The sequence below is a fragment of the Protopterus annectens genome, chromosome 4.part0 (assembly GCF_019279795.1).
Source record: "Protopterus annectens isolate FY-2018-M chromosome 4.part0, PAN1.0, whole genome shotgun sequence".
NCBI classification, from domain to species: domain Eukaryota; kingdom Metazoa; phylum Chordata; order Ceratodontiformes; family Protopteridae; genus Protopterus; species Protopterus annectens.
Genome location: NC_056733.1, coordinates 225,695,278 through 225,717,223, shown reverse-complemented (window position 1 = coordinate 225,717,223; position 21,946 = coordinate 225,695,278). Strand labels below are relative to the sequence as shown.

General features: G+C 46.3%; 1 protein-coding gene across 3 annotated transcripts in view; it reads right to left on the bottom strand.

Annotated features, from left to right (window-relative positions):
- The window catches only part of GPS1 (G protein pathway suppressor 1), a 2,619,406-nt gene that overhangs the window by 1,477,062 nt on the left and 1,120,398 nt on the right, over positions 1-21,946 (bottom strand). The window lies entirely within an intron of this gene.

Sequence of the window (21,946 nt, the reverse complement as noted above, 5' to 3'; positions counted from 1 at the left end):
TTGTAATGGGAAACAAAAGTGTGAGGAGTGGCCCAAGTGGCCGCTGCACAAATAGTGTCCAAAGGAAGTCTAGCTTGAAAAGCTGTAGAAGTAGCTAAGCTCCTAGTTGAATGTGCTTTAGGTTTTGAGCACAGCTGTTTTCCCCTGAGCAGATAAATTTCAGAGATGACAGAAGAAAGCCATCTAGACAAAGTCACTTTAGAAACAGGAAGGCCTTTTTATTATCCATAGGAAACAAAAAGTTGATCAGATTTTCTAAATTTTTTGTTCTGTCCAAATAATATCTAAGTTGACGGTGGACATCAAGATAATGTAGCTTTTGTTCAGCTCTATCTGAATAGTTAGGGAAAAATACAGGAGATCAATGGATTGATTCAAATTGTTCTTTGAAGCGGCCTTAGGCAAAAAGGTTGGGTTAGTTCTCAAAGATACTCTGTCTTTGTGAAAAACCAAATAGGGGTCGAACCGAAAGAGCATGAAGTTCAGACACCCTCCTGGCGATGTAATAGCCACTAGGAATAAAGTTTTCCAAGAAAGATATTTCAGGGAACAAGAAGCAGCTGGCTCGAAGGGGAAGAATCAAGGATGTCAGCACTAAATTTAGATCCCACTGAGGAGGAGGATTCCTGATTGGAGGCTTTAGTAGGAAAATTCCTTTCAAGAAGGCCCTGCAGAGCCTATGGGACATAATATTATGATCTGCTATCCCGACATGAAAATTGGAAATAGCAGCCAATTGAACTCTGACTGTGGAAGAAGAGGAGCCTGCATGAAAAATCTCTGCTAAGAAGTCCAGGACTGCCTGAACAGGGGCAGTAAAAGGATCAATATTCTGGGCCTTAGCCCAATAAGAGAAACGTTCCATTTGCTTGTATAAATCCTCCTGGTAGAGGATTTTAGCGGCTACTATGATGTCTCTAACTGGGTTAGAGATCAAAGGAAGCCTGGCTAAGGAAGGAAGTGGAGCAACCATGCTGTGAGGTTGAGAGAAGGGATTGACCGGTGCAGCTGACCCGATTGGTGAATCAGAAGATCTGGCACTGGGTCCAGATGCCACGGCTGCACCAAAAGGTGATGATGGAGGAACGGGAACCAAACTTGTCGAGGCCAGTAAGGGGCAATGAGAATCAATTTGGCTCTCAAAGCGGTAGCTTTCTGGATCACCTGAGGGATCAGAGGAAATGGAGGAAGGCATAAAGAAGTCCCTGGGGCCAATCCTGGGTCAGAGCGTCTCTGGGTGGCTGGCCTGATAGAGGGAACAGGCTGAAGAAGTCTGGACATTTGCTGTTTTGGGGAGTAGCCACAAGATCGCAACATGGACGACCCCATTCCAGAAAAATCTCTTCCGCTATAGATTGCTTGAGAGACCACTCGTGAGGCATGAGGATAGCTCTGCTCAATCTGTCCGCTATAATGTTGGTTTTCCCAGGGATGTGCGTTGCTACCAGAAACCGATGAGAGGAGATCGCCCATTGCCATAGTCTGAGCGCTTCTCGACACAAGGGGTAGGACTTGGTTCCGCCCTGTTTGTTGATATACCAAACTACAGACATGTTGTCTGTGTGGACTGCAATTGTCCCTACGTGAAGAAAGTCGTTGACAGCTTGCAACGTTAAAAGCACTGCTCTCATCTCCAGGACATTTATGTGCAGATGGTACTCGAACGGCTGCCACGTCCCATGAACCATCCTGCCCTGATAATGACCCCCCCACCCGATCAGGGAGGCATCCGTGGTGACAGTGGCTATCGGGGATGGGGGTACAAAGTACCTGCCTTGGTGAATCTGAGACGATGTGATCCACCAAGCAAGATGCTCTTTGCATGTCTGTGTCACCAGAATCTGGTGACGCATTGGAAGTTGCTGGTATGACCACTGTGTGAACAGCATCCACTGAAGAAGGCGCATGTAGAATCGAGCCAGGGAAGAAGAGTAATGGCCGCAGCCATGAGACCTAATACCTTTAGAACCATTCTGGCCTGTATTTTCTTGCTGGCCAGAATGATCCTGACATGAGTCTGAATGTCTGAAACTCTTTGTTCTGTAAGGGTAGCTGACATCTGAACAGTGTTTAAGTTTGCCTATGAAGGTAATAGACTGGCAGGGCGATAAGGATGACTTTTCAAGTTGATTGAGATGCCCAAATGAGAACAAAGGTCTATTGTGTAATCCCTGGCTTGTATAAGCTGATGCCTGGTGGTGGCTGACAGGAGCCAGTCGTCGAGATACGGAAACACCTGGAATCCTTGACGTCTCAGGTGAGCCGTGACCACTGCCATGCATTTGGTGAACACTCTGGGGCTGTAGTGAGACCAAAGGGCAGGGCTCTGAACTGGAAATGACTGGACCCCAGCCGAAAGCGGAGAAATCTCCTGGAGCGTCTGTGAATTTTGATGTGATAGTACGCATCCTGAAGATCTATTGAGCACATCCAGTTGTCCTTCTGTAAGAAGGGCAGAATTGACTGAAGAGTGACCATTCGAATCTTGTCTTCCTGACAGACTTGTTGAGTCTGCTGAGATCCAATATTGGTCTCCAGTCTCCCGTCTTTTGGGGACCAAAAAGAACCTTGAGTAGATTCCGGCTCTGAATGGTCTATTGTAACTGGCTGAATGGCTCTTTTTTGCAGTAGTTTTGCGATTTCTGACTCTGCAATCTCCCTTAGACCGGGTGGTACATCTGGAAGGGAACTTGAGGGAAGGACTTTCCTCGAAAGGAATTATGTAACCCTTGGATATGATCGACTGTACCCATCTGTCTTGAGTGAGGGAATGCCAGGCTTCTGGGTACAGTGATAATCTTCCCGACTGCCTCCAAGGAAGGACAGCCGGGCAACACCTCAGGGATGCTGAAAGGGCTTGTCAGAGAGAGGCTCCCTGTTTCCCTGGTTCTTGGACCCCTCTGCCTCTAGAGCGGCGTCTGTTGTTGTTACCCCTCTGCCTCTAGGGGTAAACTGACCACGTGAATCCGGCGTGACTCCTTGGGATTTACGGAACCACATCTTCCCACCCTTCTGTCCTTTGGGATAAGGTCTAGAAGGGTGGAAAACGGACTCCAACAGCAGAAAGAGTCTTGCCGTCCTGCTCGCACCTGGTCAAGGTTTCCTTCACCTGAGGGCCAAACAAAGCTGACCCATCAAAGGGAGAATTTGTGAAGGACACCTTAAAGGGATCCGCAAAATCACATAGCCGCATCCAGGCTTGGCGTCTAAGAGCCACACCTGTACCTGCGGCTCTACTCGCTCCATCCGCAGCATAAGATATTTGCCGCATGGAGGAGTTTGCAATGGAATTGAGGGTTCCTAGCTGCGAAGCAATCTTTTCTTGAGCCCCTGCAGCTGTAGGATCCTGAACTACTTCTCCTAGCTCCTTCAGGATATCTCTCTGGAGTCTGGTGAAGTGACATAGGTAATTCAGCGAACGCATAGCAAAGGTCGCTGAGGAAAACATCCGCTTACCGTACCTATCCATGGTCCTAGAGTCCTTATTAGGAGGATGGACGGCACGGAAGGATCTGCAAGTTCCTTTTGGTGGCCGCAGCCACCACCATGGCATCAGCGGGACACCCTTGGTAAGGAATTGTTTGTCACCGGAGCAGTGATAAATTTTGAAGGCCTCCTAGGGACTGGCTCTACAGAGTCAGGAGCTGCCCACGCCTTCGTGCAATAACCTGCATAAGGGGTCGAAGGCGGAGACACCCAGGAGGTGGAGGGCCGAGATCCAAACGCCTCTAGGTATACTGACTCATCCTCAGAGGGATTGTTGGTGGGCCAGTTTCCCTCTGTTTCAGAAGTTCTAGGATGTCTGAGAAGGAGACATCCTCAGAGGGGATCTAGGGATCCCTCTGACTCAGCAAAGTCAGTATCCAGTGACAGACTCGGGAGTCTACATGCTTCCTCTTACAAGTCCTCTTCCTAGGAGGATCTCCCGAAACATCAGGAGAATCCTCGGAAGAGGGGAAATTCCCAATGGGGAAACCTGAGGCGGAGGATCTCTGGGTCCTGTAGCAAGAGAAGTGGCAGAGATGTCAACAGGTACTATAGAGGGAGGAGCTACGGGAACAGACTGCTGACTGATACCAGTGGCCAGTACACTCTTCATCACCTCGAATGCTCCCTCCCAGGCAGGTCCGAGAGAACCCGCTCCAAGAGCTAGGAACCCAGGGACCACCGAAGGGAAGCCTCCGAGGCAGATGTCGGAGCCGAGCTCACCAAGGCCGAGGCTCCAAGGGAAGAGCGGGTTCGGACAAGGGTCCGATGCCACTCACCCCTCGGAGGAGACCATGGAAGCCCGACCACGAATCCCTCTAAGGAAGGTCTCAAGAGGAGATAAGAGTAGAGGCTGAAGGAACAGAAGGGGTATCCGTCCTCCAGCCATAGCAGTAACCATTCGAAGACTCCAACTCCAAGCTCTGGGGTAGAGTTGAAGGAGGAACTGTAACGGGTGTGGGCCAACAGTCGCCTGTTGAGACGGACTGTGTAACATTTGGGCCAGTACCTGTGACTTAAGTAATCTACTGACCACTCTCTCAAGGTCATGATCTGACAGCCTGGAAGACCTTGAAGATCGGCTCCGATGGCTCCGCTCCGATAGAAGAGGTGAAGCCGAGCCGAAAGTATCGGCTCCAAGGAAGGAGACCTCGATCTCTTCCTGGAAAGAGCCATCGGAGCCGATATTATAGATCCTGTCGGAGCCGACTTCGGAGCCGACAGGAAGCTCGATGTATCGGCTCCAGCCGGAGCCGATACAGCCACCAAAGTAACGGTGTCGGAGCTGATCGGGCCGACACCGATGCCTGTGCCACATGGGTGTCGGAACCGATCGGAGCCGACATCGGCGCACTACAGATTCGCACCGATAGCCATCGGCACGAAGGCTTTGAAAGCTAGGATCGGCTCCAGCCGAGCGATCTCGACTGAACAGTCGGAGCCGAGGCCGCAGGCTTAGATACAGAAGCCTGGGCCTTGGAAGATTTTGCTGATTTTGGTGGAGCCGACTTAGCCGGAGAGCCCTCCGGTTTAAGAAGGCCCCTAAGAATCAGCTTATTACATCTCTCCTGCAGGACTCTCTGGCTGAAGGAATGACAAATAGCACAGGAGTCCTGCAGGTGAAGAGGGCCCAGACAATACAGGCAAGAAGTGTGACCGTCTGTCAGAGACATCTTCTGACATCACAAGTCACACTTCTTAAAACCTGAGACCCTCTCCTTTGACATGGTGCTGAAAAACACACACACACACACCAGTCAAAATTAACTTAAATAAAATACCAAAAGGTATTCTATAAAACCAACACACACACCCTAACAGGGGGGGGATGGGATAGGGAAACATTTGACTAACAAAAAATTAAAGGAGACAGGGACTTTCTGTCAGAAAAGGTACAAAATAAACTTAAAACTATCAATAAAAGGTTTTTTAAGTAAAAGGGGCTTAAATCTCACAAAAGTGAATAACTTACCAGGAGCTGGTAAAAAGAAGACCCCCTAAGCGAAGCGGCAAACGAGATCTGGGTACTTACCGCCTTGCATCATGGGATATGGGGCTGCCTCGAGCTGGTAAAAGTGACTCTCGAGCTTAGCAAGTGCGAGTCGAGCGAGGATCGGCTCCGAACCCATCAAGCAAGAATGAAGGCGAGATTGACAACTTAACATTAGAAGTTATGTCCTTACCATAACGTTCCATGTGGAGTGTTCATCTCGACTTTTGTTCTTACACATGGGTTCGGAGCCGATCCTCGGCTCCGTGTCGGCCGCTTGCAAGCTCTGCATCAAGAAGAAGCTCGAGACAATCTAATACCCACAATCCCCCTCTGCCTTTACCTCAGATCTAGTTTGCAAGCAAACCAGAAGTCAGAGAGAGCACACTCATGCTTACATCACATATGCACAGAACTAAGAGTCTATATATATATATATATATATATATATATATATATATATATATATATATATACATATATACAGATATATATACATGTCAACTATATACACAACAACTGCAATGCAGAAGCAGAATGCCCCAGGCCAGGCACCAAAACTGAACGTTCTTCCTAAGGAGGGAGGGAATGTAAGAACAAAGGCGAGATGAACACTCCACATGGAACGTTATGGTAAGGACATAACTTCTATATGTGATAGTGTTCAATCTCGCCGTTTGTTCTTACACATGGGTAGCGTCCCTAGCTCCTTGTTCCTGAGGAACTTACGGAAGGACGTTCTTGAGCACAGTGGAACCAAAGGTTGCTCTGTCCCTAGAAACCTTGTCTACCTTATAATGAGAAATGAATGTATGTGGCTTAGACCAAGTAGCAGCCGCACAAATAGCGTCTAGTGGTAGGCGAGCTGCATGAGCCAGGGATGTAGACACTGACCTTGTTGAATGTCCTTTGGGTTTGTGCAAAAGAGTTTGATTTGAAGAATCATAGACATAGATGATACAATCCGTTAACCACTTAGAAAGAGTTCTTTTGGTAACCGCTACTCCTTTCCTGTTATCAGCAAAGGCTACAAAAAGTTGATCAGTTTTTCTGTGATCTTTTGTTCTATCCAAGTAAAACCTTAGCTGTCTGTGAACATCTAATTTGTGCAACATATACTCCATTTTATTGGAGTGATTCTTGAAGAAAGTGGGTAATTCAATGGACTGATTAATATTATTAATAGAACAAACTTTAGGAAGGAAGGATGAATTAGTGCGAAGAGAAACTCTGTCAGAGTGAAAGATCAAATAAGGGTGCTTAATGGAGAGAGCTTGAAGTTCAGATACTGCCTAGCGGATGTAATGGCTACCAAAAAGAGAGTCTTCCATGACAAAAATTTCAATGGGCAAGAGGAAGCTGGTTCAAAGGGGGGCAACATTAACTTAGATAACAATAAGTTTAGACTCCAAGGTGACGTAGGAGATCTAATTGGTGGTCTAATATGAAAAGCCCCTTTTAAAAAAGCTTTACAAAGTCTGTGGGCCATAACAGGAGCCCCACATTCTTCCACATGGAAATTAGAAATGGCAGCCAATTGAACTCTTAATGTGGCAGGAGAAGCACCCTGATGGAACAAGTCTGTTAAAAACTCTAATATTTTATTCAAAGGAGCTATAACAGGATCCACCTGCTGTGTATTTGCCCAGAATACAAATCGCTTCCATTTACTAGTATATGTTTTAGTAGTGGAAGCTTTATGAGAAGCCACTAATATACTCTGAACTGCAGGAAAGAAGATCAGACCTGGCTAAGTTAGAATTGGAGCAGCCAAGCTGCTAGATGGAGGGACAAAAGCGGGGTGAGGAGCCCCTGACGAGTGAGTCAATAGATCTGGCTCTGGGTCCAGGATCCAGGGTCCCCGAATGCAGTGTGTCATCAGGAAGGGGAACCAAATTTGACGAGGCCAGAATGGGGCAATGAGGACTATTGTCCTGTGTAGGTTTCTGGCTTTCTGGAGAAACTTTGATATCAGGGGAAGGGAGGAAATGCACAGGAGTCCCGGGGCCAATCGTGAATCAGTGCGTCCCTGGGGACTTCCCTGGAGGGGTAATAGGGCAAAGTAGCTCCTGCATTTGGCGCTCATTGGAGATGCAAACAGATCGCAGGAGCTGGCCCCACGCATGAAAAATCTTTTCGCAACTGACTGTTTTAGGGACCACTCGTGCGGTAACAGAATTGCTCTGCTCAGCCTGTCGGCTATGACGTTGGATGACCCGGATGTGCGTTGCTATCAGAAAGCGACCCGTGGACTCCGCCCATTGCCAGATTCTCATGGCCTCTGCATAGCTGATAGGACTTGGTTCCCCTTGCTTGTTTATGTACCAGACTACCGACATGTTGTCCGTCTGAACTGCAATAGTTCCCAGAGGAAGAAGGGGAGCAAAGTGTTGCAACGCTAGAAACACTGCCCTCAACTCTAGAACATTGATGTGCAGATTGTACTCTAAATTGGTCCATTCGCCTTGGACTGTCTGTCCCTGAAAGATGCCCCCCCACCCTATCAGGGAAGCGTCCGTGGTCACCGTAACCGTAGGTGGGTAGCACAAATGGTCTCCCTTGGAAAGGTTGCACGTTTGGAGCCACCAGTTTAGGTGTGTTTTGCATGTGTTCGTTATGAGAATCTCGTGTGTTAGAGGTAGTTGTTGGAACGACCATTGTGCAAACAGCAGCCATTGTAGGACTCTCATGTGCAGTCTTCCCAAGGGTATTGCAATAAGAGAAGCTGACATGAGTCCCAAAACCTTCAGTACCAGTTTTGCTGGGGATTTCCTGGACAAGAGAAGAAGATGTATGTGAGTCTGAAGTGAAAGTATCCTTTCTGGAGGAAGTCTTAGAATTAACTGATGTGTATTTAATTCCGCTCCTATGAATAAGATACTTTGTGATGGCTGTAGTAAGGATTTTCCAAAGTTTACGGAAATTCCTAGGTGAATACACAGTTGAAGAGTATAGTCTCTGGCCTGTACTAGTTGACGCTGGGTGGTGGCAGAGAGGAGCCAGTCGTCCAGATACGGAAACACCTGAATCCTTGGCGCCTCAAGTGAGACGCTACCACTGCCATGCATTTGGTGAAGACCCTGGGGCTGAGGTCAGACCAAAGGGCAGGGCTCGAAATTGAAAGTGACTGGCACCCAGCCGAAGCGCAAATGATCTCTGGATGCCCTGGCCATTTTGATGTGGTAGTATGCATCCTTCAGATCTATTGAGCACATCCAGTCGCCCTTCTGTAAGAATGGAAGGATCGATTGAAGCGTGACCATTCGAACTTTTCTTTCTTGACGGAAGGTATTGAGGTCGCTTAGGTCCAGAATGGGCCTCCAGTCCCCTGTTTTCTTTCGAACTACAAAGCACCTTGAGTAAGTCCCGAATCCTTTCTGGTCCGCTGGGACTGGTTGGATGACTCTTTTTTCTAGCAGCTTTGAAATTTCTATAGCTGCTGGCTCTCGCAGATGGGGCGGTACATCTGGGAGTCTTTTCTTTGGAATGGGATGGGATAGGAAATGTATATTGTAACCTCTGGTAACCACGCTTTTTACCCACTTGTCTGTAGTTATGTTTTGCCAGGCCTGAGGGTATAAAGCTAAGCGACCCCGGACTGCCTCCAGAGCAGGACAGTCGGGCCTCCTCTCAGGAGTGCTGGAAAGGTTTACCAGGGAGTGTATCCCTGTCACCTTGATTCTGCGGAGCCCTTCTGCCGCCAGGGCGGCGCCTTCCACCTCTGCTCCCTCCTGTGCCTCTAGAAGGGCTATCACCCTGTGTGCCTGGGAAAGATCCTTGGGGTTTTCGAAACCACATTTTTCCACCACGTTGCCCTTTGGGGTACGGTCTGGTTGGGGTGGAAAAACGGACTCCAACAGCAGACAGAGTCTTTCCCTCCTGCTCACACTGGGTAAGGGTCTCCTTTACTTTGGGGCCAAAGAGAATGGCACCGTCAAATGGGGCGTTAGTAAAGGAAGACTTGAAGGCTTCCGCAAATGAACATAAGCGCATCCAGGATTGTCTGCGAAGAGCAATCGCTGAAGCTGCTGCCCTACTCGAACCTTCGGCTGCGTAAGAGATCAGCCTCATGGACGAGTTCACAATGGATGTAAGGGTATTAAGTTGCGCTGTCACTTTCTCTGAGACAGCAGCATCCGTAGTACCCTGGAGGGTATCTCCCAACTCTTTGACTAGATCCCTCTGTAGTCGTGTAAAGTGGGTCAAATAGTTCAGGGATCGCATGGAAAAAGCCGCTGAACTAAAAATGCGCTTCCCATACCTGTCCATAGTCCTAGAATCTTTATTAGGGGATGGACAGATGAGGAAGATTCCGACATCTCCTTTTCGTGGCCGCTGCCACCACCATAGCGTCCACTGGAACTCCTTTTGTTAAGTAAGTCTTGTCCTGGGGTGCAGTGATATACTTATTGGGTTTCCTTGGGACTGGTTCCACTGTGTCAGGAGCCTCCCACGCCCTTCCAGCAATAAGTTCCATTAATTCATCGAAGGGCGGAGTGACCCAGGAGGAAGAAGGGCGAGCACCGAATGCCTTCAGCAGGACTGACTCATCCTCAGAAGGGGGGAGGGACTGCCAGTCACCTCTCTGTTTCAGGATCTCCAATATGTCAGAAAAAGAGACATCTTCTGAAGGTGACTTAGGGACCCTTCTGACTCATCTAAGTCAGTATCGGATGTCAAGGATTCTTGTGGAGAATCCAAGTGTCTCCTCTTACACAATCTTTTCCTAGGGACTTCTTCGTGGGGAGCATCCAAAGAAGCCTCCGAGGAAGAGGGGGCACCCTCCAGGGGTGGCTGAGACACCGGTGCTCGACGCTTGGATGTGGCCGTGGGTGCAGAGGAGGATAACGGCCCTTTACGGGGAGGAGAGGTTGCTTCTACTGATGTGGTTGTCGGGGTAGACAACACCTTCCTCATCAGATCGAAGCCCCGGGCCCGAGTCGAAGAATCTCCGGTTCAAGAAATGGGAAGAATCCCAAACAGGCACAAGGCATCGACCCGAGGACGGAGCCGAATCGATCCGCCGAGGCCCCGAGGAAGGGTCGGAACCAAACGCCGGTTCGACTCTCGGCCCGGAACCAAGGACAGATCGTCGGCTCCGAGACTCCGGTACCGGTCCGGAGTCGAGGTGAGAGGAACAGACCGAGAGAAGGACGGTTCTGGACCCGAGGGCTCCACAATCAGAAGATCAACCTCTTCCGGCTCCAAAGACTCGACAGGTCTCGGAGGAGGAATGGATGGAGACAATGGGAGGCCTTCAAGTTTCGACACCAACTGGGTGGAAACTGAAATAAGTTTGGATAGGGCCGAATGCTCCAATAACTTCTGCACCACACGATCCACATCGACATCTGAGAGCTTAGAAGAAGAACGGGTCGAAGGAACCGAAGATGGAGCCGACCTCAATAAAGTCGAGGGAGGGAGCTCCATCACCGGTTCCAAGACTTGAGGCTCAGGAACAGACACCAGTTGAACACTCGGCCCCGAAGTCTGTGGAACCGGTGATCTAACTTTACTCGAAGAGCTCGGAGCCGATGACTTGGGCTCCGACGTCTTCGATTCCTTCGAGGATTTGGATGCCTGGTCTGAAGCATCCAGAGCCTCCTGAAAGGAAGGTTTTAATAAGCCTCTGTCCATGAGTTTCCTGCGCCTATCTGTCATGACCCTCCCACTAAAAGAGTGACAAATTGAACAGTCCTCTTGTAAGTGGAGAGGGCCAAGGCAGTAGACACAGGAACTATGGTTGTCAGTAACTGACATTTTTTGGCCACACTGGCAACGTTTAAAGCCTGATTTAATTTTCTCAGACATTTTCCAGGAAAGAGAAAAGTCAAGTCCAGTATAAGAGTCAAGTCCAATAGAAAAAAGTCAAATCCGATGTATATGTCAGTCCGGTTGTCAAATTTAAGCAGGGGTGGTAGGCCCCGAAAAACTCTAACCAGTTAAATAAACTTAACGGTACCGAGAAATTCTACCTACACACACACATACACTAAGTATACCAAAAGGTACTTTTAGAACAAACTTTTCCTAAAATATAACAAAAATAAAGTTATATCTTATCTCAAGATGCTCGAGCTAGCTCCCAGCGATGCGAACGCAGCAGCGGCAAACTAGATCTGAGGTAAAGGCAGAGGGGGATTGTGGGTATTAGATTGTCTCGAGCTTCTTCTCGATGCAGAGCTTGCAAGCGGCCGACACGGAGCCGAGGATCGGCTCCGAACCCATGTGTAAGAACAAACGGCGAGATTGAACACTATCACATCCAAAATTACTAGGAGAAATATTAATAACCTCAGATATGCTGATGATACCATACCATTAAGATGGCTAAGAGTGAAGAAGAACTGAACAGCCGTGTAGATGAAGGCGAAAGCAGAAAGCACAGAAGTTGGCTTGTTGCTCAACATCAAAGAAAAGTCACATCATTTACCAGTATCAATTCTTTGCAAATAGATGAGGAAGAAGTGGAGTTGCACATTCTTCCTCTGAACTCAAAGATCTCCAGATGGCAACTATAGTCATGAAATTAGAAGAGGTTCCCTTAATGGAAGGAAAACTATGGCAAATCTGGATAAGATTTTAAAGAGCAAAGACATCACACTGTCAAAGGTCTATACAGTCAAAGCTATGGTTTTCCCAGTAGTATCATATGGCTAATGAGAGCTGCAGCTAAGGTTGTGCACCAGAAAATCAATGCTTCTGAATTGTGGTGTTAGAGAAAACTGTGAGGAATTCCATGAATTTGCTAAAAAAACTGAACTATTTGACATGATTCACTAAAGTAACTGATGCTAAGAAAGATTAGAGGCAAAAGAGAGGGGCTGCAGAGGCTAAGGTGAATGGACAGCATTACTGAAGTAATGAATATGAATTTGCAAGAACTCAGAAAAGCAATTCTTCAAAAGAAGGTCTTGTATGCTACAGTCGTTGGGGTCACAAAGAGTTGGACTCAAATCATCACGGTTTCAGTTCAGTTATATGTTCCATATCCTTGCAAATACTAGTAAGGATAACAGGTCCACAATTCTAAGGGTTAGTAAAGAGAATATCTTTTATAGTAGTGTTTTGCTACCCACCACTGGCAGACTTCTAAAACTCAAGAGTCCCTTCCATTGCCTGTCTGCGGGTGTGATGGACCCATCACTTGGTAATAAAGGGACTGCCACACAAACCCAAAACAGGACCCTTTCAGTTTTCTAGGGTCCAACAGGAAGATAAACTGGAAACAAGCTTTGCAGGCATAGTACAGTTGTGTACACTTACCATAAATGCAGATGTTTGAGTGTATTCACTGTTGCAGTCATCACATTTGGGTTATCTGCTTGCAGTAGCCCTCAGTCAGCCTCATTATCAAATTCTTGGGTCCTGCGTTGGTTGCTGTCTCATCTTCTGTGACATCAGGTAGTCAGGGATATAAAGCAAGCAGCCAACGCCATTACATCAGTTTTTCTTGCCCTAGATGTCAGGTGCCTTCCCTAATGGAAAGCAATTAAATTATATATATATATATATATATATATATATATATATATATATATATATATGTATATGTATGTATATATATATATATATATATATATATATATATATATGTATATATATATATATGTATATGTATGTATATATATAAAGATTATACCTCCAACAAAAAAGTAAATACACCAAAAAGCCTTTAAGCATAGTAAAGGAGAATAGAGGTACAGCCAAAAGAAGTCAGGGGGCTGGAGGGAGGGTAACCAGGACTGCAACAGTGAATACACTCGAACATCTACATTTATGGTAAGTGTACACAACTGTACTATGTTCTTCGTGTTTCACTGTTGCAGTCATCACATTTGGGTAGATTCCCAAAGCTAAGGAAGGGAGGAGGAATTTAGATAGCATTAGGACCAGCTATAAGGCCCTGCAAGAATGCAGTGGCAAAGCCATCACTGGATTTAGAGAAAATTGGCAAATGGTAATGCTTGGTGAAAGTATGTACAGAACTCCAGGTAGCAGCTTCTAGGATGTTTCTGGTAGGGACACCTCTGAGAAAGGCTGTAGAGGTAGATGCAGCCCTGGTTGAATGGGGTCTAATCCCCTGTGGGATAGGTTTTCCATGGTGCTTATAGCAGAAATGAAAGCAATGGCCTATCCACTTGGAAATGGTTTGCTTTGAAATAACCTTCCCCTCTGCCCCTGCAGCAAATGCCACCAGCAGTTGTTCAGATTTCCTTTGAGGTTTAGTCCTGTCCAAGTAAAATCTAAGTGGTTTGTGCACATCTAAGGAGTGCAGTATCCGTTCCCCTTTGTTCTGTGGATTAGAAAAGAAGGTTGGCAAATGAATGTATTGATTAAGAGCCACACTGGATACCTCCTTGGGCATGAAGGAGGGACAGGTCCTGAGGGCCACCCTGTCCGCATGAAAGATGATGAAAGGCTCCACTGCCATAAGGGCATGTAATTCAGAAACCATTCTTGTTGAAATGATTGCTAAAAGGAAAGCTGTATTCCAAAAAAGGAATTTTAACTCTGCAGTTGCAGCTGGCTCAAAAGGAGGAAGAGTGAGTTTTTCCAATACAAAGTTAAGGTCTCAGGGCTGGAGTTGGGGCTCTACTGGGTGGATTTAAGTTTTTGGCCCCTCTGAGGAACTGCTTGAGCAGTGGGTGAGAAAAGAGGGGTGGGTTCTGTGTTGCAATGAGCTGAAATGGCTGAGGCATGAATTTTGATGGAGGAAAAGGAAAGGCCCTTGTGAAGCATCTCAGTTAAGTATTGAAGAATCTGAGGTAAATTGGGCATTGCTGCAGCCATGCCTTGAGTTTGGTTCCAGGCACAGAATCTTTTCCATTTTTTAGCATAAGATTTTCTAGTACTAGGCCTCCTTGCCTCCAAAATGACATCCAACACTTGTTTACTGAGGGATGGTAATGGAGAGATTAGGTAAATCAGCCAGGCTGCCAGGTTCAGGGTTTGAAGCTGGGGGTGCAGAATCTGGCTCTCCTGCTGTGACAGCAGGGTAGGGAGTCTGAGGCAGGTGCTATAGGGCTAGCTGTGACACAATGCACAAGAGGTGGTACCAGTGTTGGCGTGGCCAGTCTGGTGCAATCAGTATCATGCTTGGTTTGTCCTGTTTGATCTTTAGTAGTACTCTGAAGAGGAGAGGCAGAGGAGGAAAGGCATAAACTGATAGATTTTTACAACTGAAGGACAGAGCATACACTTTCCAAGCTTGTTTGTGGGGAGTCCTTGTGCAGAATTTGTCCAATTGGCAGTTCTGGGAGGAGGCAAACAGGTCTACATCTGGGCTCCCCCATTTGTTAATCAACTTTTCTTTTTGACTGACATGCAGGTGCATTTGACTCGAGTTCCATTTAACCCGGAATGCACTTCCCTGCCAGGTGAGCCCCCCCATGCCTAGTATGATGCGTCCGTTGTTAGGGTTTGGGTGGCAGGGGGTAGAGTGAATGGCAGTCCCTTGTTTTGGTGGCAGGCCTCTGCCCAGCAAAGGAATTCTAACCATAGGCAAGGTATGATAGGAATCATTGCTTCGAGATCCTGAGAATGTTGACACCACAGGCTTTTTAGATACCACTGTAGTTTCCTCATATGCAGTCTTGCATATGGAATTAGTAGAATGCACGAGGCCATGAACCCCAAGGCCGCCTTGCAGATAGCAGGGTTTTTGTGGCCACTAGTTTGAATTTAAGCTGTCAAATGAATTTGTTTCTCTGGCCTGAGGAAAGCCATCTGGGAAGTTGTGTTCAAGCTTACTCCCAGGAATATAATTTGACAGGGTACCAGATGTGATTTCTTTTCGTTTATGGTGTACCCCAGACAAATGAACACCTTTTGTACAAATGCCAGATGATTCAGATGTCTGTCCTCGCTTTCTGCCTGAATTAGACAATCGTCCAGGTATGGGTATATTTAAATATTTCTTTGTCTGCAAAATGCAATGACTGGAGCTAGGCACTTTCTGAAAGAAATAAGGGATCTAGGGACCCAAGTAGATATCCAGCTTTCCTTTGATAACCATGTTGCCAAAGTGGTTAGAAAAACCTTCTATGTGACCCATCTGATCATGAAAGGGTTTGCATCAAGATCTAAGGATGTAATGGTGCCCCTCTACTCTTCCCTCATCAGAGCCATTATTGAGTACAATGCACCAATTGGAATGTACCTGGCTAGACATCTCAGGCAGCTGGAGAGACCACAGAGGTACCTAACTAAGAGAATTACTGGTCTCAAACAGTTGCCCTATGCAGCACGACTGAAAAAGCTAAGACTGTTCTCTGTTGCATACCGCTTTCTCAGAGGCGATCTCTGTCTAACGTCAACATGCTCCATCTTAGCAAAACCAAATCTACTCGAGCTACACGCTCTAGGGATATAAACCTCAACACAACAACAAATAGAACATGCTGGAGGGATAGATTCCCTTCGCAGAGACTTCCCTTACTATGGAACAGGGTCCCGATCTACATACGACAGAGCCCCTCACTATCACTCTTCAAGAGGAACCTTGATGAGTGGATGGGTAACAGAAAGTTCACACCGGGGATCACACCAACAGCACTACCAGATAGGGGCCAAGGGTACTAGCTGCTAGTACAAGGGTCTAGGGAACTACTAAAGGGGCGGTGAATACCGCACAACGTGGCTGGGCTAATGTATGCCTTCGGGCAGATAGCTCAGTACCAACCTATGAATACCCTGGGCGCAGTAGATAAGCCAAAGGGCAGTGCAAAGAACTGATAGTGCATGTAGCCTGCTTTGAAGCATAGGTATCTTCTGCACGATTCCCTGATTGGGATGTGCAGGTAGGCTTCCTTTAAATCCAGTGTTGCAACCAGGCATCCTTGCCTAGCATAGGAAGTAACTGGTGAAGAGTTAGCATCTTGAATTTTGGAATCACCAAAAAGGTGTTTAAGGTAGAAAGGTCCAGGATAGGACGCCATGAGTTGTCTTTTCTGGGTACCAGGAAAAGTCTTGAGTAGAAACCTTGTCCCTTTTCCTCTTCTGGTACAGTTTGAATAGCCTTTATGCTTGAGAGAGAGAATACTTGTTTTTGAGCCTCTGCCCACTGATTTGGGGGCAGATCTGGCCAGCTGTTTGTGGTTGGTAATGTGTGGAAGTGAAATCTGTATCCTTGGAAAACTATATTTAAAACCCATTTGCCCTGGGTAATGAGTTCCCAGTTTTCTGCCTGCAGAGCAATCTTTCCCCCTAAAGGAGCAGTCAGTTGAGAAGTGCTTGGAAGCTTTAAAATTAAGTCACTGAGACAGTTTACCATAGGGGGAAGTCTTACCACTCCTTGATTTGAAAGTGGGAGCCCCCCCACTGCTTAGTCCTGTGCGTACCCTGGGACTGAAACCTGGGTGTTCTGCTTGTTCTGGGTTTGGACTGAGAAGGCCTGGAAGAGGCAGGAAAGGACTAATTCTTAGAGGGCCAATGCCTACTAAATCTTGGAGGCTGTACTTGTAGGAAATCTTTAACAGTTTGCATAGATTTAGCTTTTTCCTCCATCTTTTTAAGAACTTCTTCTGCTTTGTTGCCAAACAGGCGGTCCTGATTTAAGGGAGCATCCAGCAATTTAGCTTTAACATGATCTGGCAAGGATTGCTCCTTAAGCCAAGCATGCCTTCTAAGTACAGACCCAGTGACAGCAGCCCTGCAAGATGCCTCTATAGAATCAAAACCACATTGCAAAGTATGTTTTCCAACCTGTTCAGCAGAATGCATTAAATCCTGTAAATCCTTGTTTTCAGCACAATCAGGAATCATCATCATTTTCTGTTTACGCAATCCAATAATATGCTGCTGATACTTTAACAAATGAAACTGGCAATTTAAGGCCCTAATGGCCAAGGTTGCAGAAGTGTATACCTTCTTACCCCATCTATCCAGTGCCCTGGAGTCTCTATCAGACGGGGTAGGAATTTTGGCAGTAGTAGCCTTAATGCCCTTGGGTCCCTGTGAAATGGTCTCACGATCCGCAGTAAGATTTTTAAAAAGGAACTTGTGAGAGTCAGAAACCCTGTAATACCTATCAGGTTTTCTGGGAGCAGGAGGTAGAGTCAGGGGCCAAGATAGATTCCGAAAAGGCATCATCAACAATGTTTAGCACAGGAGGGATAGCTGAAGGCCTGTTCTGGAGCAGGAGTAAGAAATCCCTAAGCCTCTTTTTAGAATCAGAGTAATCCTGGCTTTCCCAATGAAAATGCTCCCTATGAGTAAGCAAGGTTTCACCAAAAGAGAAATCCTCTGTGGGGGGAAGCAGAGGGAATACAGCCCTCTGCATCAGAATCTTCATAAGGAGATAAGGGTAAATCCTGGTCATCAGAGGAAACAGAAATTTCAGAATCCTGGTCAGAAGTATCATAAGCAAATTCAGTCCAAGGTCTCAGAGGGGGAAGGTTGGCTTCCCCTGATTAAAGTAATAAGGTCTTCAGCCATTCTTATCATTTGTTTTTTAGGCATAGAGGCCTGACCATGCGGTCTGGGCATCTGTTTTCTAGGCATGGTTCGAGTTTTAGGCCTTGAAGAAGAAGATGTCGTTGGTTTAATATGCAAGTCAGTAGGCCTGAATACACCCTCAGAAGCTGGTGCCTGCACAGCGGCTCCGGACCCATCCAAGGTAGAGACATCTGCAGGTTCCACAGTTGAAGCATTTCGCGGCATACCAGACTCCGAATGGGTCTCAGTAGAGGCCTGCGAATCTGAAATGGTGGGTATCAGGGGCTGCGAAAGCGCCTCACTGAGTACCGGTGAACTGGCAACAGGCTTAGGAGAAGCGTCGCCGGCAGCTTTGGGCAAAGGTGCCCTGTCTGTCTTTATCTTTGCGTTATTTCGGAATGTCGGTAGTCGGATGGCTTACCAAAGACACAACTGGATAATTGAACCGAGTACCAAAATATTTAGAAGCAAAAATATACAGACGATGAATAGTTTGTTACTTAAATAAGGCACAAAACCGACAGCGAGGTACATCGTGGTCAGAGCCTAGGGAAGGAATACAGTACGAATGAAAATCTTTACGAGGTATTTGCTTTCCACAAGTAATACAATTATTGATTTTTACTGATATCGGTTTAGAGCAAGAAAAAATTTCCCCAACGGGGTACTTAGCTTTAGTTGAAGACTTCGGTTCTGAAATTCGAAAACAAAAATTTCAGGAGTCGGCTGACCAGCACTTGCGAACTGCTTCTGCTTGGGCACCGCATGGCAAGAAAAACTGATGTAATGGCGTTGGCTGCATGATTTATACTCCTGACTACCTGACATCACAGAAGATGAGACAGCAACCGACGCTGGACCCAAGGCTTTGATAATCAGGCCGAATGAGGGCTACTGCAAGCAGATAACCCAAATGTGATGACTGCAACAGTGGAACACGAAGAACATCTACTGTTCCAATACCAACAAAAACAGACCACACACACACACACCACACCGCGCATGCACACACACCACGCACGCCACACACACACACACACACACACACACACACACAAATAAAGGCCACGGAGCAGTGCTCAACTGCAAATCCAAACATCAAATATGTACATTCAAACAGGAGGATGGTGGATGGATACTGCTAGTTAGACACTGTGTTCAATGAACATCTACTGTTACAGGTAAGTAGGACTTGTGCAAATATACTTTGTTCAAAACACACACACACACACACACACACACACACACACACACACAGCCTTATTGGCATAAGGGTAAATTCCCAAAGATTATATAACCTGGGTGGCGGACGGATAGGGCTCCATCAGCCTGGAGAATGGTCCTAGCGAATCCTGCTCTGGATCTAGAAAGGGCATCCATCTTCATAAAGGTATGGACAGGGGACCAAGTTGCTGCCTCTAGAATACTTTGAATCCACTCCCTTCCAGTACGACACTAATGAGGAAAGGCCCTGGTGATTCACTTTGCCATAGTAAGTGAAACAAAGAACAATACCAGAGGGCAACCAAAGTGCATTGGTTTGTTGACAGGACAGGTTGACCTTTATTTGCTCCCGTGTAGGAAATAAAAAGCCATGCAAATCTTCCTGAAGGGTTTCATTCTGTCAAGATAGTACCTGAGCTGCTGGTGCATTTCCAAGGTATGAATTTTCCTTTTTCCCTTACTCAAGTTCTGTGAAGAACACAAAGTTTGAGAGCTTGACATAGTGAATTCGGAGACCACTTTTGTCATGAAAGAGTGATTAGTGAGTAACACACTATCCTTCTGGAAAATAAGGGAGGGCTGTCCCACTATGAGCACATGCAGCTCAGAAACTCGCCTTGTAGATGTCTGAGCAATAAACAAAATGTTTTCCACACAGAGAGCTTCAGATCAGCCTGAGTGGCAGGTCAAAAGGGTGGTATGGTCAATTTTTCCAGGACACAGCTGAGATCCCACAAAAGGAGGAATTTGCTTGCAAGGAGATCATATATGCAATACTCCGTTCACAAACTGTTTTACCAAAAGAGAAGAAAGAAGGGGCTCCATTGTCAGACATGCAGAAATGGCCACTAAATGCACCTTAACGGACATACACAATAAGCTATCCTTAAGTAGCTCACACAAGTATTTCAAGACCAAAGGGATGTTAACCTTAAGGGACCTTCTGTTCCCACTTAGGCACCACTTAGAAAACATCATCCACTTGTAAACATAAGATTTTCTAGTAGCAGGTTTTCTGGTCTTGTTTAACACCTGCTGCACATCCTCATGAAACAAGTACCTAAACGGAGTCAAGAAAAAAAGTCACCCAGGCTATCGGTTGTAACTGTTCTAAATTGGGTTGCACCAATCGTCCCTGGGACTGAGACACCAAATCCAGAGAATGTGGTAATTGCCCTTGGCCAATACCATTAGAAGGGAGAACCAATACTGCCTGGGCAAATAGAAAGTCACCACAATGATCTAAAGATTCATAAATAAATACCAAAGTACCACTTTGCAAATCAGCGTTAAGGGTGGAAATGCATACAGCAACATTCTGGATGAAGGTGAATGAGAATGCCCCTGTCCTTAAACAATCGCTGCAAGGATATCTGGAACAGAACTTCTTTAGCCATTTTAAAAGAAGGTAAACAGATCTATTTGAGAAATTAGCCCCATATGGACTGACTAGATCCTAAAACATTAATGCCTTGAACTACCACTTGTGCAAGTCTGCACAGGATCTGTTTAGTCTGTCTAATGTATGATGCCTGAAAATTCAGAGAATGCTGTAATGCCAGCTCCCAGGTTATCACTGCCAATTTGTGCCAAACGGCACAGAGATTATGACCTAGTATCCCCTTCTGTTAGTTGTGGTACCACATCACTCTGGTGCTGCCCATAGCCACAACAGGAGGACCTAGAGTCCATAGGTGGTTAAGGACTTTCAAAGTATGGATCACTGCCAACGTTCCTTCATTACTGATGGACTTCCATGCAAGTGCACTCCCAAAAACATAGTTCCTCAAGAAAAGCTGGACAAATTGTGCCAAACAAATGAGAAGAAAGGAAGACCAATGTTGATACTTAACTGTGCTCTTCACCATTGTAACTCTCATCTACAGAGCAGCACTGTCAACTGAGATTCCAGGGAAAGTAGGTGGTGGATCCAACAATTTTGTACAAATCACTGAATTTTCCTCATGTGACAATGGGCCAGTGGTAGCATGACAATTATGGATGCCATCAGTACTAAAAGTTTTAGGAAACCTCTTGCCAAGGAGACGTTCCTCCTGGAGAATTTCTGAAACACTGTCCGGTAGGACAGGACCTTGTCTCCAGGGAGAAAGGCCATTAGGCCATTCTTTTGTGTCAATTAATCACCCAAGGAAGATGCGTCTTTGCAAGTGTGTCAAGTTCATCTTACAAAGGTTCAGCTAGAACCCTAGCTGAGACAGTACGGGCAAGGCCTTCTTTAGCAATTCCAAACACCTGGATCCAGACTCTGCACAGATAAGCAAGTTGGCCAAATAAGGAAAAATATGAATGCCAGGAGGCAGTCAGTAAGCCACTACAGAAGTAAGGCATTTGGTAAACATTTCAGGTGCAGATGATAGCCCAAAAGGCAATGAAAAAAAATGATACCACGAACCAGACAACAAATCTCAGATATCTCCTGAAGCGATGAGCAGAGTGGATATGATGATATGCATCTTTCAAGTCTACAGTCACCATGAAGCAGTGGTCCAGTAGAAGAGGAGGAACTGTTTTGCATGGTGAGCATCTTGAACTTGGAGACCTTGACAAACGTATTCAAAAGGATAGGTCCAAAACTGGTCTCCATGACAGCTCCTTTTTAGGAATGACGACAGCCAGCTGTGGCATATTCAAAGGTTAGGAGGAGGTCATTCTTTCTGGGAAAAAGACCCCTCATTAGTTTGGCAGAGTTCACGTCCTGCCATTTCCTTTTGGTGCTTTGTTCTTTGTCTGGAACCTCCGTTTGTAGGGCTGCTGAAAATTACCCTGCTTATTAGAGGGAAACTTTGG